Genomic DNA, 15,168 nt, shown 5'->3' with positions numbered 1-15,168 from the left:
CTGGTTCTTTCATGAAAGGGTAAATCAGCACTCAAAGGAAATATAGCATTTGCCTTCCAGCCTGTCGGAGAGCTTTGAGCATCAGGCAGTCATGAGTCCAGAAGCTTGATAACAAGGAATAGCCATAAGGCTATTTCACGACAGAGTATAGAAATACTGAGAATCTCTTGAAATAATGTCTGAGAAAGGAGTCCTAAGCTAAAGATTTTCATAATAGAGCTCAAATCTAAAAAAAAATCAAAATAGTAAGAAGGGTTTTTTTGTTGGAGCATGAGTTTTTTCATTTTCAAGAGTACAACATAAGCAAATACAGCATAGAGCTTGTTTGGGTTTCCTTATCCTCATTGGATGGAAGGTAAAAGACATTTAGGAGGCTAAAATGCATCCCCAGTTAAAAAGCAGAAGTCCTGTTAATATTTTTACGTCTAATGCCCTGTTTTGAATTGTTGTAGAGGAAAGGTATTAAAGGAACAAATTATTCCTTTAGGAACCTCAGGAAAATGTAATTTTAGGAAAAAATGAAGTGTCTATCTCACGATGCTTTAACAGCACTACACTTGCTCCAGCTTCTTTTCAAGGTCTGGGTTATAAATTCCCACGGTCATTTTACCAATGATTTCTCATTTGGAAAGCAGTTTTCATTCATTTTCCTCTAACCTTTTCTCCATTTTTACCTCACATTCTACATCTATAAATGGGCTTGTTCTTTACCTGCCTTCATACAACTTCTGTAGATTTCAAGAAAGACTGAAGTCTTCTTAACTGAATCCGAGGTCTATATACCAAGTGTAACCAAGACACTTTCTGTACTCTGAGGATAGACAAAATTCTGGTCATACTTTGGCAACACATACCTCATCAAAGCAATTAACATGCAAATGATAAGGTAGAATGGCTGAAAAATGGCTCGTGATTGCCATTGACCAGACTGCAAGACAAGGAGCATGTTAATTGAAAGCCTCTAATGTGCTTCTTCATAGGAAATGAGGACTTAGGTGCAGAATCATATATTTTAAAAAAAAAAAAAAAAAAAGCTCAAGGTCATTTAATGACCTTTCTTACAGCTAAAAGGCCTTTTTAAAGGAAGCAGAAAAAGTCACTTAAAAACTTGCAGCTTATATATTTCAATTTCAAAATAAGAAAATAATTTGTAATTTTTGTTTCAATATATACTACATTGACATCTCTTTCCAAAGTGTAGAGCATGTGAGCAAGTAACAGACAAGAAAAAGCAGAAACTTAATTTACCCAGTCTAGTATATACCTCCACTCAAGTCAGATGGAGTAGGTTTGAATTTGCAGATACGTTTATAAAATGCTTCAAAACCAAATACAGCAGCAATATACTATTTCAAAATAGTTTTTACAGAAGGTTCAGACACCATGTGTACTTTGTCAGAACTGCCTTGTTTTGTAGTCCCTCTTATTACTGGGTTACTAGTTTAAAAATTGTCAAAGAAATGAAATCTGGAAGAGCTGTCAAATTTCAGAAAAATGCCTTGAGCTGAATTCTTTGTTTATTTGAAATACCATGGCATAAAAAATAAGAACTGCCAAAGAACTGCCAGCGTTTAAAGGAAATCAAGGTGTCAGCAGAAGGAAATCTGTTATAAATAAAATTTCCATACTAAAAACACAGGATGTGTTTTCAAACAGTGCCACCTTAGATATTAATAAATAAAAGGTAGTTTTCCTTCCTGAAAAAGTTGCCTGTTCTGGCTCATTTCATTGTTATAAACTCATTGATGTGCAGTCATTTCATTGTAGTTCTTGTCAGAAAGTTCAGCAGCTAGCTGTTAGTCTGGGTTTGCCTGGCATCAGTGACAATTTCCACAGCTTCCTAAAAGTTCAGTTAGCAGCAGAAAGCTCAGCATCTTCAGCCCTAAACAAAAGGTTCCTGTCTCTGCAGTCAACAGAGAATTGCAGTCATGTGCAAAGATGCAGGTCAGTTTATCCCAGGCTCTTCATTTAACAATAAGACCAAAAAAGACAAGCAGAGGCAAAGTGTTAGTGTTAGGTAGTGATAGAATTGAGAAGGTTAGAGCAATAGAAATTTGTCTCTTTATACCCATGCAATAAGAAGCTGTCTTTAATTGCATGGTAGACTCAGCCTTCACCTCATTCTGAGTGTTCTTCCACTGAGCTCCTGCTCCAGGTTTCTCAGCCAGTCTTTCCCCTTGTTCTCCATGTCTCGGCATGCGTTTTCAACATCTAGTATTCTATGTTGCTTTTGCATTTTGTTTCAGAGGCTTCTTCCTTGTTGCCCCTCAAGCCAGCAAGGAAAATACAGATTGAAAAAGGTGCCTGATATGCCTGCTGCCAGACTCAGGATCTGCAAGAAAAGTCCTGTTTTTCAGCAGACAAACAATGAGGCTTTCTTAATCCAAAATTAATCTTTGATGAGCTTGCCTAACTGTTAAGACTCTACTCAACATGTGTGAATAAAATGGGTTTTTTTCAGTGTGATTCTAAAATGCATGAAATTTATATGCATAGGCAAAAAAGCATTGTGGGCTTGGTTTTTTTTTTTCCTTAATGTAGTTTCATTTTTTTGAGTACTGAATATGTGTCATTCGAATTATGTTTGTACTACAATACATTACTATTCATACATTCTATTTATATAACAGTGTTGTATGTTTTACAACACTAAACAGAAGGACACGTCTAGCATGGGAAATGTTTGTGCTAATGGGACTAGTCTTGGCAAAACTATAATTGATGGCAATAAGGTCTTACAAGAAATATTAGAAAAGTTTAAGAGGCAGTTCTATTAACACCAATGATAATAAGTTTTGTTTGCAATCTCTTTCTTCACCCCAACAGCTACCCAGGAATTCCTTATTCTGAGTTTTGTTTTACTCCTGAGCTCTAGACAATCAAATACATGCCATGTTTATTTGTTGGTGGACGTTTGTGTACCTGAGTGTGATTTGCATTTCCCTTTCAGATCTGCTAATTTCACAATTTCTTTAAAGCATTATCCTGTGAACAGAACACTAAAGACATTTTAATATTTAAGACTGTACTTTGTGGCAGAACACTGCTCTGAAGAGCCAGATTTGGATGTTTTTCCACATATGGGATTGTTTACTGACTCCAAAAACATTCTTATTGAGATCAACATGTTATTTCTGAGGTGAACTATGTTTGACTAGCAGCTTTAGAAACTGGCCTTCATTTAAAAACTTTCACATCTGCTGATACTAGCCTATCACTTTCTAGCAACAGATGACCTAAAAAGAAATATTCTTTATGGTTCCCACACAGAAGGGCCAACCCTAAACTCTAGCACTTTGCACCCTGAGGCAAAGGCTTCCATGAAGATGGAGTCAAATGAGTGATTAAGTCTAGGCTTATGCTAGGAGTTGAATAAACAGAGCATCATAAACATGAAGCTGTCAGAGCGCGGACTAAATCTGTGCCAAGGCAGACCTAATGTAATAATGAAGTCAAGCAGACTGATAAGTTTCTGTAAGCACAAAATTCCTTTCAACTAAGCATTTTCCCTTGAAATACTTGCTTCCATGTTCATGCATTGAAATGTATGAATCATTCCAAAAAAAAGTGAGGGCAGTTATAGAATTGTATCCATCCAGAAGATTATATTCAATCTCATAGTCCTCAAAGATGGTATTATCTTCCCACCCACATATGCACATGATAATAAAAAAAAAAGTTAGAATAATCTTATCATTGTCTCAGATTTTTTTTGCCAAATTATTCTGTCAACACATAGGCAGCGTTCCCAAATATAGAACATGACATTCTGGATTCTAAAAATAATTTCTGGAAATGTTTTGACCTGCAGCACATAATTTTGATAAGAAAACCAGATATTTTAAGAATTTCACTAAATGTAAATTAAATGTATTTCAGCTTCCCAGTGGAAGGGGGTTTTTTTGCCTTTTAGAGGGTTGGTGGTTTGTTTTTTTTTTCATAATACATGTTATGAAGTCATAAAGTTTTTAATATGCCTCTTTTAAAGGTTACATACATTTTCTCTCATTTCTGAATAAACATTTTTGCTGCAGGTGTTATGCTCAGGGAAGTTTTGGAAGTTTACTGTACACCACATGCTCTTGGGAGAGGATAACTCATTTCAGACTTATTTAAAATGTATCGAATAAGATGATTGCTTTCCAACTGGAAACATTACAATTTCACTTCTAGGGCAGAATATTTCTTTTAGGCCTGTCTGCTTGTCAACACTGTACATTCTGACCACCACTTTCATCTTATCTTTATAAGCATAACCATCACTATCAAGTACTGTGGCAGAACCATTTAAAGAAAAGTGTGACGAAAAAAAAGGCCTCTCTTAAAACCAGTATTTGCTGCCACTTAAAAAACAAAAACCAAAACAAAAACAAAAAAACCCAAGAAAATCTAACTACTGAGTAATAACTATCCTTCTTTAACTTTGTCTTAGCAAGTTATTATTTGGTATAAAAACAGCAGTGATTTTTACATCTTGAAACTTCTTCACTATGAGTCCTACAAAAATATCCAGTATTTAAAGTTCAATATTAGCAAATCCCTTTCTGCTTTTTCTTTTTTGCCAGTGGTTGTTACTAACTGAAGTAGGAAAAGACAAGTGGAAGCATGGTAGTGCACTCTGTCAAAGATTAAATTTTCTGAATCCTTGTCAGACTTTAAATATTGAACAGCATGTGCCATTGGTTCTTTCTGGTGTCTTTAATGGAAAGTAATGATTTGAGAATAAAAAAACATAAAATACATAGAAATGGTCAGTTGTGGCATAAAAGGGAATTACACCTTAAATCTCTAATCTTGTGGGAAATGTTGTATAGCTTATAGATAAGTTTTGCTGCTAGTGCTACCTATAATAAAATTCACCTAGACTTTCATCACAGTCCTTTTATTTCATTTTCCTCTGCTATTGCTTATTCTTGTACTGCATCCCATCATAATGACCACTGATTAACAGAAGGGAAAAATATTGTCTTCCCTTTACTTTTACTAGTCAGGGCACTATGTTGGTCTGTCTGTCCTACAATACAATTTTAATCCTGAAAAAATTAAAATATATCCCAAATGAGAAAGCTAATTACAACCTGTACAATAAATGAAACTTGGTTTGCTCACTTCATGAGCTATTCAGAAGCTGGGTGGTTCTGTTAAGCCACAAAAGGCTCCATTTCATTTTTTCAAAATAACATAGTCATGGCCTTCTCACAAGAGTATGTGGAGTGCCCAGTAAAGAGGAAGCTGAAGAGCTCTTCAGAAAGAGTATTGAACTCCACACTTCCTTAGAGTAAACCAAATTGTGGCCTAAACCCTGTACTAGGCACACAATACTGCAGGGAAACTAATCTTTTGTGGCAGTTTCCTTAGCTTTCTTTTAATTCTAGTGTTACAGCTCTGCTTGCAACTATCTATATATACTTATGCCTATTTTTATATATATATGTATGTGTGTGTATATCTGTAGGCGTGCATATATGTACACACATGTATGTAGTGTGTGTAGGGCTTCAAACAAGAGAGGATAGTAGAAGCAACATTCTGGTTTTGCTGTGGTTTATTTCACTCTATTTTTTATTCCAGTGTATCCAGTTTTCAAAGTTTTACAGATTTTCCTTAGCAATGCATAACACCAATACAAAAGATATTAAGAGATAGAGTTTGAGAACTATAGGGTTGTTCATCATATCTGAGTATACAAAAAATAATTTGGAAAGGATACAGATACTAGCAGATAGAAAATAATGCATTATACTTGAATCCTACTGTAGTTAGCTAAAAATAGAGACATCTAAACTGCCACCAGTATAGCTGCAGAGTTAACCACTTCCTGAGATGAATGGCTTCTTTCTGGATCAAAATGTTGTCAACATTTATACTCGGTTCTTATTTTTAAGGTTTTCTATGTCATCATAAGAACTATGAACTTTTTTTGCTTCAGGGAAAGCTGAGACTCTAGGACACACTTAATGCGATAATATTTTTTTGCTGGAGATTAAGGGGATAGAAATGCATTACCACTTAGGTTTACAAGTGATAATTTAAATACCAGTAATGTAACTGTGTATATGTGCAAAAACTGTCATTTCAGGCCCTTTCCCTCAAGAGATCTTTTTAGTCAATACTTTCAAAGTATGCAATAGTGATTCCATTTAAGGACAAATATTTATTTATTATACAAAACAGTTTATATCATGTTGATGTCACTATTTTAAAGAAAATAGCTGTTTCAAAGTTTGGTATTATTGTCTGTGATAGATATCTGTCCAAACTAGTGGTAAGATTCTGGGTTTATACACAACATAGCTGGCATGTTTTTAGCTTGTTTTCTTAACGTATATGAATATTTACTAACAAATATCTAAGATATTTATTGTTAGCTGTTAGTCACAACTAAAAGGATTCATATTATCTCATTAGCATTTTTTAATTTGAAATTCTCAGACTTTTTTCTGTATTACTGAATAGAGATGTTTTGAGCTAGGACATTTACACTCTTTTTAATGTATTATTTCTTTTCCAAGATATCTCTTTTCTCCAGTTAGTTCTTTTCAAAACTTGTTAGCTGGAAGGTTTGTGTTGTTCATGTATATTTGTCATATTAGGTTCCAAGAATCTCATCAGAACCATGACAAATTACATCAATCCAAACTGTGCCCTGGGCTTCTGATAACAGAGTGCTATAAGAAAAGCATGGCTTTAAGGTTGTTAGAAGACAAATAGCTTTATCACCATCACAGAAGTACTATAAGAGATGCAATAATTTATTGAATATTCATGCAATATGATTTTTTTTGTTGTACCACAGTAATCCGAAATTTGCAGTTGCCTATGCTTTACAGAACACTGGGCTTAATTTTACAGGGGCATTTGTAACCCCTGCTAGGGGAAGGCTTCTCTTTCTCCAAAGAAAGACTTTAATGAAGTAGAGAGAGCTTTCATTCTGGCCCCAGAAAAGAGCCAAATACTGAAATAGGAAATTAAAAGAACACTCCTTGAAGTTAAATATGTTACAAGGTACTGCTATAAGGCTAGGAATGTAGCAAAATTGCATCCGCTGGCTGCACAAGTCTACCATCAGATCTTCTGGCATAGATGCAGATAAACCAGGCAGAGTGCCTTTCCACCTCCGCATTATGTAGTGCATGACAAAAGACAGTCTATCAGAAAAATGTACTTTATCGTATGCTGTTGCTACTGTTGCGCTCAGACACCTTTAGAGTTTGGACAAGCCCAGAAACACAGAGAATGAACCTTTCTCATTTAATCTCTGGACTAGTGAAGCACAGAGACCAAGTCTGTCAGAACCAAAGAAGAATCAGCCTGTTTCTTGAAGTGTCCTTTGCCTGACAAAGTTAATATCTTTCAGAGAAGACTGCTTAATTTTTTTTTTTTCATTTTGAAAATATCTGGCAGGAGATACCATACACTGTCCTAAATTCTCTCATGAGGAAGCAAGAGCTTTGAAGGCACAAGTCTAATTTTTTTTCTCCCACCCCCGCCCCCTAAAGCTAGTTACTGTTGCACCACGCTTAACTTGCATAAATCCCTTAAATCATTCAACATCCGTTTGAGACTGAGATTAGAATAAATTTCAGACTGCAATTACCAGCTTATTGAAGGCGGGGGGAAAAAACCAAGATATGTTCCTGAAAGTTCTTCCTCAGTGAAGGGCGGCAGTGGCATCTCAGCCAGGAGTATTTATCTGCTCAAGCAAGTCACTTGGTGATAATGACACCTTATCCAGTGTGTATGATCTCACTATTGCTTTCCCATATGTCTTGTCCTAATGAGCCTCCTAGCCAGTGGTACACAGTGTAAAACATTGCCTTTTTCATATCGGAGTTTTATTGATGCTCCAGAGTAAAGTATACTTAACTGCTGCTATGAATCTGATGTTGGGAGCATGTTTAAAAGACAGTTTATAGGATTCCCTAGCAGTGGCTCCCTCTAACTCTGAAAGCCAGAAGAATGCCTCCACTGTATTTAGTAATAACAGAAAACTAAATTTCCTATAGGTCAGTCCAAAATACTGACCACCTGTACACAAAACTGTCAGCTCCTTTGAGTAATTCTCATTGGGGGTTTTCTATGCAATGTGGTCAATTTCATTGTCAGTCTTACAAATATTGGTGGTTTTAGCCCTCTGTCAGAAGAAAAAGTTTAGATATATTCAAAATACCAAATGCAAAGAAATATCTAGCATTTATTGATTTTTTAAAAATCATGTAGCTTTTATTCCAGTTGTGACTTTAGTGGGACAGACTAATAGATTCTGAAAAAATAAATGTTAACCAGATTGAATTCCCAACAAAGTGTATCTTTGGACCCAACACACATCTCCCTTGTATCAACAGGACACTCTTTGACTTCTGTAGGGTTTGTCTTAGACTCAGAAAGCTGTGTGTATAATCATGAAGAGAGTGAAAGATAGCAGTTTCATATTATTTTTCTTGGGGGCTCTGTCAGGTACAACCCAGGTTTAACATATCATAGAATGTCCTGAGTTGGAAGGGACCCACAAGGATCATCAAGTCCAACTCCTGTCCCTGCAAAGGACAACCCCAAATTCACACCATGTCTCTGAGGGTGTTGTCCAAGTGCTTCTTGAATAGCCTCAGGCTTGGCACCTTGACTGCCTCCCTGGGGAGCCTGTTCCAGTGCTCCACCACCCTCTGGGGGAAGAACCTTTTCCTAATGTCCATCTTACACCTCCCCAGCACATCTTCCTGCCATTCCCTTGGGTCCTGTCATTGGTCACCAGAGAGGAGAGATCAGCACCTGCCCCTCCTCCCCTTGTGAGGAAGCTGCAGACCGCGATGAGGTCTCCCCTCAGTCTCCTTTTCTCCAGGCTGAGCAAACCAAGTGACTTTAGCCGCTCCTCATATGGTTTCTCCTCTAAACCCTTCACCAACTTCGTAGCCCTCCTCTGGATACTCTCTAGTAACTTTATATCCTTAATGTTCTGTGGCACCTAAAACTGCACCCAGCACTCGAGGCGAGGCCGCACCAGCGCAGAGCAGAGCGGGACCATCCCCTCTCTCGACCAGCTGCAACACAGGGCTTGATGCACCCCAGGGCATGGTTGGGCCTCTTGGCTGCCAGGGCACACTGTTGGCTCATGTTCAACTTGACATTGACCAGAACCCTCAGGTCTATGGAGCTGCTCTCCAGCCTCTTGTTCCCCTGTGTTTCCCCCGTGTACCACCTCTCTAGTGCCACCACTGCAGCAAAATATGACAGTGAGGTTCAACATAGGGAGGGCTTCTCAATTCTCAAAATATGTCTCTGAGGTTATGTCTTTTCTGCCAAGTTAGCATATGTTAAGGTAATCTAGTCTGAATGGCTGCACCACAGTGAAATAATACTTGACTACAATGTCCAAAGTAGTGTCACTAGTTCACTTACAGCTCTAAGACCTTTTACTGACACATCTCATCATTTTTATTGCTGCAATAATATGATCTACATTAGAAATTCCTTTGTGCTAATATGGTGAAGAAAATTTTCTGTCCTGTTGGATACATGTGGGAGTTGTGAGAAGGCATTAGGGGTCTAATAGAATTTGAATACTTTCATCTGCATTGACACAGCACTGTGGTCTTTTTAAACTATAATGAGATCAAAATTCAGCTTGTATCCCTGGACAGGCCAGCAGACCAAGTGAAACAGCCACAATATGCTCACATTTTCAAGGGTGCACAGACTTTAGCTAGGACCAACCCCCAGGCTATAAAGTGAGTCGTGTTTAAAGCAAAGACAAGACTTGGAACTTGTCAGTTTGGGTGGATAGATCAAGTTATTTATATTGTTAGACTTCCAAATTTTGTAAGTTATTTCTGGCATGCTATGTGTTATACAATGTTGCCATCAAATATATTACATTGACAAGGAAGGAAAAAATTAGTTTGGGACACAAGCATGAGCATTTGGCTGATTCTGTGGAAACCCCAGATTTTAGTGTGCTCAGTGGGCTTTTTGTCAGTCAGCTATTTTTTTGATGGCAAACTGAAGTTGTGAGGGACAGACTGCAGTGAAATCACTATCTCCGAGCTGGCTGTGAGATAGTCAGAAACCCCTCAGCCAGGGAATAGAATTCTCATTCTCCAGTATAAATTTTCATAGTTTGCTAAATAAATTATGAGCTACATTGGCCCACAGTTTCCAGACTCTTGTGCAGCTCAGTCTGATACCAGGAAATTCATGAATAATTAGGAACTAGTGTTCCTCTCACTGTATGTTGGTGCCAAAATTCCTAGTTATTTTACTGGGAACAGGAGAAGGTCTTGCTCACTCAACTTTGCTTGCTAGTAAGGAAAATCAAATTTCTTCTAAGGCCAAAAATGCGCTAACAGCTCCATATTTGTATGGTAAAAACAGTAAATAAATATAATGTTGCAGTTCTTCAGTTTTGCCAAATTGTCATCTAAAGCAACAGCAAGAATATGAGTCCAGTTTGTTCTGCCAATTTCTGAAGGTATCATAGAGGTTAAATAACAAATACTTAATGTTTCTGCTTTGGATGGTGTTTTAAAGGAAAGTGGATAAACACTGGAACATAAATCAAGAAAAGGTGTTAGAAAATGATGCTATCAGTTAGAAAAATGTGCTATACTAATACCTGATCTGTCCTCTTACTTGCTGAAGGTAGAAAAGAGAAAAGTATTTAGTATCTTGAGTAGTCCAGGCACTGATTGATTGCATCCCATAATGCTTTCTAATGTATCTTCTAGAAAACCTTATAAATCATATGCAGGTGGTTTTTTTTGTTTAAATGTTACTTTATCTATTCTCAAATGCTCAACTTTCAAAATAAAGAAAATTAGGGTCTGAGCAGTTGGGGTTTCTCTTCTTACTGAGGATCTTGATTCAGTCCAGTATTTAGGCACATGTATAGCCTGAAGCAGGTGCACAGACACATTAAAGATGTGTGCTTAAGTACCTTTGTGAATGAAGAAAATTTTGGTCTTTCAAAACACTGTGACATTTGGTGCATGTTAGAAAATCATGCTACAGGAAAAGGTCACACAAAGAAACAAGAAAAGCAGTTCTTTTCATGAATATAATTATGAGATTGAATTTCAAATCTGCAATACAGTGAGTTTTACATGGCTTGACATTTCACTGCTATTGTGTGTGTGTCTTTTACACTTGTTTCTGTATGCAAGTTGACTAGAGAGTTGTGACCACCCTAATGAGCCCCAAATCATGAGAAAGCTGTGAAACTCCTCTCGAGAAAACTGTGCATAGCACAAAATGGAGAAGGCAGTTGTTCCCTGTTCTTTGCAAACCTTTTGCTTGGCAAAAGGAGGTGGAGAGATCTTGAGAGATCTGGAATATAGATGTGGTGTTGAGGAGCACCTGGATCTCATGATAACCAATGTCTGAACAGAATCTTTAATTGCTCTGATCTGTGTAATCCTGCTGAAAATTCTTCATCCTAGCAAATAAGTCTAGGAGTAGCCCAGTACAATTCAGCTTTTTCCATCAAGCAAGAAAAAAAGAGCAAGAGAAGATGACAAAAAATAGGTCACAGGTTTAGAAAGAGGGAGCATATTTATAAAGAGAGGAAAAGTAACCAGCAGGGTCTTGGCCACTCAAGCATTACCTACACTTTTTTGATGTTCATTTTGATTTATTTCAGGCTCCTGGGCACTGCCATCTCCTTCTCCCAAGCTGTAGTTGATTTCAGCCCTATGTTTTCAAACCTGGAAAACTGTTCAAGCCTGGGTCTATTTGTAGATTCTTGTGGGGAATATCTTGTGAAGCCTTCTTTAGGCAAGAGCTAAACCATGCATTTAATCAAGCACAGATGCACACAGAGTTTTGAAACAAATTTGGAAATATATGGTGATGGTGGAGAATGTCATAACTGTGGTAGAGAGCACGGTTCAGCAAAATGTTGACAATTACGGGGTTTTATAGAAGATGTCAATCTCATTGAAGAGAGATGAAATAACTGCTTTTATTATTCACTCCTTTAGTCCACTTTTTAAAAGGATGTAGGAAATAAGGCTGAGAAGTTATGTAAAATAGCAATAGAACAAGTCTGTATCTGAGCCAGGAAACCAGGTTAGGGGCACCTTCTGTTGTTAGCTTCCCTCCCACCTGCTGATGAAAGAACTATAGCTCAGTTAGTATTTGGATCTGTTTTAAATTGCAGCCAACTGATAAGCTGCCCTTCTGAAATACACTAGTGGAAATTCTTCTGAAAATATTCGAATGTTACATTTCAAATATGGTTATTTTAATATAAAATGATTTTCTGTAAAGGCATCTTTTAATGCTTTCCTTATTTTATCATCAAAAAAAATGTTATTCATGGAATCAGAAGTAATAAATGGAGAATGGCTTACTAGATCACTCGGTACAGCTCCTATCAAGGGGAAAGACAACTTTTTTATAAATAGTCAGAAAGAATGATGCAGAAAATGGTAACCAACGCAAGTCCTTGTGTAGCATACAGTAGACACCTTCCTAACTATAATGACAGGGAATTTCAAAGATCTGTACAATCCCTGTCTTAAAACTCTGCCCTCATTTTCTAGCTAATATGTGCATGATTTTCCAGCTTTGATAGAAATCATGTCTCGTTCAGATACGATATACTTTTCCTGCCAGACTTATTTTTGGGGCTTTGAAGACTAACATGAAACGGTTTCTTGAAAGTATTTCCAGAATCTGACTTCAGACTGAATGACCTACCCTTCAGTATGTGACCAGATTGAGCTGAAACGTGCTTATAATCTAGTTCAGGTTGCTTGTCATACTTGCAGAGCAGAACCACAATGGTTGAGTTCCTCATGGGGACTATACATGTGGGAGCAACCCATCACACCTTGGTTGCAGAGCTACTGGTACCTGTGCCAGTGTCACACTATCCAACCAAGTCTGTCAGTTCCCTCTCTTGATGTTTCAGTCACCATGGTGCAGAAACAACTTCCCTAGAACAAAGAAGGACTTTACAGTAGGAAAAAGAGAGGGGAAAAGAAGGAATTTGGATTGTTCAGCATAGTTCTAGAATAAAGTCCAGCTTTTTAAAGCACATCTGTCCAAAGTAGACTTCCCTGTGAAGTAACACTGCTTTCCTCCTAAGTTATTGTTGAAAGGTTTTACATTTAATGGGAACAATGTATAATCCTCCTTGTTCGTCACTCATCCTGTCAATGAGCTCATGTACTATGCAGGACTTAAGGCTTATCACAAGAGGATCAGGGGACTGCAGGGATAAAGTGACTGTCAAGTTCTTCTGAAATTAGAAAACACAGAGCTGTGTTGAGTTGCTCAGATTATCAAAACTGAAGGCTGGTACCGCACATAGTGTTGTGTCCAGCCTCCTCGTAGCAAGATTCACTGCCTTGGTTAGTATGCTGTGTTAAGGAGTGAGACTGAAGTCTGAAAGTGAGGTTGGAGAGTGAGGAGCACATTCTTTTCTATACTGAACTGGCATAGATCAAGATTAGTGCTTTCAAATCTCTGGACTAACAACAACATAAAATAAATGAGACAAAAAGAGAGACCGTTGCTTATTTTCTGTTACATCTGCTTTTCTCCACTAACACTCTGCCTCTGAAATATCTACTTATTTGAGAAGGTGAGGATTATTGGATGCATCGGGTGACAGTTTTCTCCAAGGCCAGAGCTGAACCAGATGCATTGTGTGAACAATGAGCAAGGCTTCATCTTCTAAAAACTGTCAGATTAACACCACATGCCAGAAAGAAATACAAGTGAAAATGTTAAGTAACAAAGCAAGGAACCTTTTTAGAAGGTTCATGATACAAATTAGTATATCATTTATGTCAGGTACAGTAAAAGTACAACATTGATGCCTTGCTTTTTTCTCCAATAATTTCTTCCACATGCAAGAATGGTCAAAGGGACAGGTTTCACCATTTTGCTAAACATTATTTGAAGGAGCATGCACTAGACTCTGAGTAGTTCCATCTGCACTGTTCTCCTGACCACGTGGAATAGAAATTACATTATATTTTCAAAATAACTTTTTTTTTCCCTTGGGGACATTATGGTCAATTATTTTTGCTATCCACATTTGGCCACAATGATATTAATCTGTGACATTAGCTACACGCAACTGGACGCACAGAGGTCTGTTGGCATTCTGGTAGAGTAGAGAACCTGCTTTCTTTAAGGTCTGTGACTCAAATCTCCCTAGATGGGTAACATCTGACACAGCTTTGATGCTCTTGATGTTCTCTGAGCAGTTTCTCACAGATATCCTTGTCATAACTGACATGCTGGACAGCATGTTTAACAGAGAGACAAAGGATTATAACAGCAGCACAGAGGCTGAACTTCTGCCCCTTTCTCTTCTATCTGACATATTCTGTGAACACTAAATTCCGCTTAAAAATCAAAGTAAAATGAAGTAGTCTTCACAAGTAAATCCCCCTGTCATAGAGAGGGACCCATTGATCAGGACAGTCAAAAGCCCTGTGACAGCAGTAGCCCACAGGGCTCCCTGGTGGTTACAGCATCAGCACTCTGCTGCCCCACGTCACAAAGTCAGCCTCCCTCCAGCTGAGCATCAACACTGCAAGTGATTCATTGAACACAGCAGAAATAAGGAAGAAGTCAAGGAAACTAAAAATGAGGAGGGAGGACAACAGAAACATCAATAATCTCAGCACCAATCCCTAACAAAAGACTAAGAAGAATAACAACTGCCTATAAAACTTAAGCCACTCTGGAAGGAAAATATAGATTTTGTGAACTACTTTTCCAAAATATCATAATTTTTAATATGAAGATGTTAAGTCTTATAAAGAAAACTGCTTTTTGAAAAGATATTTAGGTTTCTGTAAACAGAAGAGCCCGAAAATCCCCCATTGGTAAATGCAAATTACATAGTGATTCTTGTACTTATTTATTAACTTTCTTCATTAATTTAATCCTCTTTGTGCATATTTTCTGTATATATTTTTTCCTTAAATGTATTCATTTATAATATTGCAAGCACTGGAAAATGTTATATATGTTTCACCCAAAATATTCACAATATGCTCAGTTTGAAAAATTTGGTTTCCTGTGCTCATATCTTCAGTTACAAGATCCACATTTAAAAATGTCCTCAAGGCTGTGAAAAATGTTGCTAAATTGAAAGAAGTATTCTTCACAGAGTTTAAGAATTTGTTCAAACAAGCATCTGACAGAAAGCAA

Source organism: Phalacrocorax carbo, chromosome 2 (assembly GCF_963921805.1).
Source record: "Phalacrocorax carbo chromosome 2, bPhaCar2.1, whole genome shotgun sequence".
NCBI classification, from domain to species: domain Eukaryota; kingdom Metazoa; phylum Chordata; class Aves; order Suliformes; family Phalacrocoracidae; genus Phalacrocorax; species Phalacrocorax carbo.
The sequence above is the reverse complement of the archived record's forward strand: the minus strand, read 5'-3'. Positions refer to the sequence as shown.